Source organism: Mobula hypostoma, chromosome 1 (genome assembly GCF_963921235.1).
Source record: "Mobula hypostoma chromosome 1, sMobHyp1.1, whole genome shotgun sequence".
NCBI lineage: Eukaryota > Metazoa > Chordata > Chondrichthyes > Myliobatiformes > Myliobatidae > Mobula > Mobula hypostoma.
In genome coordinates, this window is record NC_086097.1 from 226,416,796 (window position 1) to 226,421,223 (window position 4,428).

The 4,428-nt window shown below is 40.9% G+C and overlaps 1 pseudogene; it reads left to right on the forward strand.

The window, feature by feature from the left end:
* The first annotated feature begins 685 nt into the window (after nucleotides 1-685).
* LOC134349518 (sin3 histone deacetylase corepressor complex component SDS3-like) lies at nucleotides 686-2,638 on the forward strand (annotated as a pseudogene).
* The last annotated feature ends 1,790 nt before the right edge of the window (nucleotides 2,639-4,428 follow it).

The following is a 4,428-nucleotide window of genomic DNA, read 5'->3' on the forward strand; positions in this document are numbered from 1 at the left end:
ACAACGAAAATCTCTGGAATATGCCACAAATAAAATGTCACTGAACAAGAATGAAGGAAAGAAATATTACTGTTGTGGGAACAGGTCACACGACCTGGATGACTGTTTGTTTAAAGACAAAGAATGCAGAAACTGTAGCAAACAGGGCCACACTGGCAGAGTATGCAAAGCTAGTCAACAGCAGAAAAAGGGCAAAATACAGAGAAACAAGAAACCCCAGAAGGGAAAATACAACAATGTACACAAAACGAAAGAAGGCAGTTCTGATGAAAACGACTCCAACGAAAGTGAATTGTCTTGTCAGCAACTTCACAGCGTGAAAGAGACAGATGATCGAAGAGTAATATGGATGACTCCACAAGTGGCGGGTGTGACACTGAAAATGGAGTTGGATGCTCAGCTTTAACAGTGATCTCTGTACACGACTACAAACGTCTGTTTTCTCATGTACCTCTGAGACGAACTAAGCTACTGCTAAAATGTACACAGGACAGAAAGTGCATCCCAAAGGTAAAATTAAAGTGACGGTGACCCACGGAGACAAAACACAGCAGCTGAACCTCCATGTACCGAAAAATGGAGGACCACTATTGCTGGGACGTGAACAGCTCAGGAAAATCCAGTTGGATTGGCAACCAACAAGGGACTAGTTGTGTCCACAAAGGAGGGCAGCTCAGCGGGGAAGATGTCCACAGCTCGCATCTCACCCATTGTTGACTATTACAACGACGAGGAGGAGCTAGACAGCGTCGACGATGAGGACAAACGCAGTACCCATGGCCGTGAATTGGATGAAGATACAGAGGATGCAAGTGAGACAGATATTGCCAATAAGCAAGATGATGAAGTCTACCTGGAAGTAAAAGAGCAGATGTACCAGGAGAAATTGACATTTTTCAAAAGACAACTACAGCAGATACAGAAAGGCACTTTGCAAGAGTATCAGAAAAGGATGAAGAAACTAGATCAACAATACAAGAAAAGAATACAAAATGCAGAGCTTTTTCTGCAACTGAAGACAGAACAAGTGGAAAGGAATTACATTAAAGAGGAGAAAGCAGCAGTGAAGGAATTCGAAGATAAAAAGATTGAGTTGGAAGAAAAGAAAAAGATGATTGAGAATGAGAGGCTAACGATGGAACTCACAGGAGGTAAAGCCAATAATTACTAGGAAACTAATCAGGCTACGTCTACACTATGCCGGATAATTTTGAAAACGTCGGTTTTGAGTAAAAACGACAGGTGTCCACACTAAGCGTTTTTCAAAATATCTCCGTCCACATTAGGCGGATATTTGGGCGAATCTTCTCCTACTGGGCATGCGCAGGACACACAGAAAACAAGTGAAGAGGAAACAGTACGCATTTGTCCAGTTACAGAGTAGAAAAACTTAAGAAGACTTGCTCCTGGCACTCACGCAGGAGGACTTAAAACTAAAAAAAAATTACTGGAGCGTATGGAGGCAACCGACAGGGAGTTCACAGACAGTATGACCCGGCTGACGACGAACATTGAAGAACTGACTAACTCTGTTGCATTAATAAAGCACCTTGTTAACTGTATAAAACATGTCTGCATCAGTGTTATCTTGTATTTCCATGCAATGTTACATTAGGCTGTTACGCATCTATTGTCAGAGAAGTACACCTTCATACACGCAAGGACAGAAAACACAGCAAAGTGAGTATACTTATTTATTCAGTAAGCTATGGGTCAAAGTATTTGGTGAGTACATTTCTAACTCTTCTGGCTTCAGTCTCGTTGCCATCTGTTCTGAAATTGTTAGGTTGTGTGGGGGTTGCGTTCAAGAAAACAACGAAATGCCGCACTGCGACCATCTGTTCCAGCACGTCATGACAGTGTTTCTAAATAGTCAAAAATGCTCACTTTACAATTTAACTCTCACGCCGTTCACACCGACTGCACGTTATAACAGCTGCACGGCAGTGCTTGCGCAGTACCAAACGGAAGCAGAAAAAGTATTGTTGTTGTGGTGTTGTCATGACAGCGTTTTAAAATCTCTCCGTTTACCCCGTACACACTACAATGGATATTAGGCGTTTTCAGATTTATTCACTCTGGAGACCGTTTCTGAAAATCTCAGTTTTCGGGCGATGAAAACGCCGCTTTAGTGTGGACAGAGGGTCAAAATGAAGAGAAAAGGCTTCGTTTTCAAAATTATCCGGTGTAGTGTGGATGTAGCCTAAGGAGGAGACCTAATGACCCTGTTCCAATTACAGACAAAAGACCAAAACCTGCACCTGCACAGTTAAATTACTTGTTAACATATAAACAGATAATGGAAGATCTGCAAACTCGCAATAAGCTTAAATCTCCGAAAAGACCAGCACCTCCGTCTTCTCCTGAGCATCTTGCCAGCACTCCTGCTGAATCACCAGCACAAAGATTTGAAGCACGAATAGAAGGTGGAAAGTTATATTACGATAAGAGATGGTATCATAAATGTCAGGCTATCTATTTGGAATCTAAGGAGAATACGAAGATTGGCTGTGTAATTAGCTCAGTTGGAACAAATGAGATATGGTTAAGGAAGAAAAGTGATAGCACAAAGATGTGTATATACCTAGGACAGCTGCACAGAGGAGTCTTTATTATACAGAGGCGATCTGCTGCCTAGAACTCTTAGCAAGTTGGAGGCGCACAGCTTCTTAACTCCCTATGCTCAGAGGTGAACTTTTCATGACTTTCATATGGAAATCTGTATTAAAACAAACATGTTTATTGACAGACGTTACCCGGAGAGGCAGAGAAGAACCCCCCCCCAGAGACTTGAGTTATAAATGGGTCTAGACCAAAAGTAAAAAAAAACTTGTTATAATTTGATATTATTATGTTACTTTGTTATGATTTGATATTATTAAGTTACTAAGTAACCAAATGGTAGGCGTTTGTATGTTAAGGGTAGACATATTTGTTTAGCATAGTGACCCAGTAAAAAAACACAGTTGATACACTGTTAAAATAAAGGGGGGGGGGAGTATACCGTATTGCCTACAGTATAATAAGGGACTACTTTATGTTGTAGGAACACGTCACTGCATGCGCTATTAGGCACGTATTGATCTGTACATGTGTGCCGATTTCAGTTTCTGCCAGTAAAGAGCCATGAACCTTAGCTAACATCTCCAGTGATTTTATTAATAGCATTGTTGTGTAACCAGGCCACATACACAACAGTTATAATTTCAATTAAATCTCCCCTTAGCCTTCTATTCCAAAGAAAACAATTTTCACCAATACAGTGTTTCCTCATAAATACAACTTTCCATTCTGGCAAATTGTTCATTAATGTCCTCTGCTCCTCTCCAGTACTACAATACCCAGCCTCTGGTGAGCTTGATAGCCTATGAACTGCATGATGTACTTGGGCTGTGATCGAACTACTCTTCTATGGATGATCTAGCAGACTGCCCTGCTCTTGTTGAGAGCTTCCAGAGATGCACCAAACTCTACAGCACTGCCCACTGTAGTAAAAATTTAGCATAATCAACCAAGACTCTGCAAGTAAGTTATTCCCCACAGTAAATAAAACTGGTGTGTGGTACAAGTTCTGAAGGAGAAGAGATAGTTCTAAGGGAGGAGGGAAAGTTCAGAAAGAGATGATTAGGGAGAGAGGGGGGAGAGAGAATGGAGGTCAAAAAATATCAACAGACATAAAGAGACATGGAAAGAGATTGAGACTGCGTGTTTTGGGAAAGAAAATCTGATCTTCAGTGCAACTGTAGCTCATGCAGAATGGATAGAAAAGAAATGGAAGACTGAGAGGGAGAGGAAGAGGTAAAGGGGAAGGGGAGAGAGGAATGAAGAGTATCTGAGAGTTCCTGAACATATTTCCCTGCCAGGTGTGTATTTTCAAATTTCAAAGGAAATTTATTATCAAAGTACATATATGTAAGCATATACATCCCTGTTATCTTTGTGGGCATCCACAGTAGATCCAAGGAACACAATAGAATCACTGAAAGACTGCACCTAGCAGGGTGGACATATGACCAATGTGCAAAAAACAATAAAATGTGCAAATGCAAAAAGAGAAAAATAAAAATAAATGAATAAATAAGCAGTAAATATCAAGAACGAGGTGAAGAGTCCTTGAATGTGAAAATAGTTCAGTGATAGTGCGAGTGAATTCAAGTGAGGTTATCCCCTATGGTTCAAGAGCCTGATAGTTGAGGAGTAATAACTTCCTGAATCTGGTGGTGTGGGTCCTGAGGCTCCTGTACCTTCTTCCTGATGATGTGAGGAAAGAGCATGGCCTGGGTGGTTGGGATCCTTGATGATAGAATTTCAGGATGTATATTGTATACATTTCTGTAACATTAAATGTACCTATTGAAATCTATTGAGATGCTACTTTTTCTGCAACAGTCCACCACATAGATATGTGCAATGGTGGGGAGGGCTTTA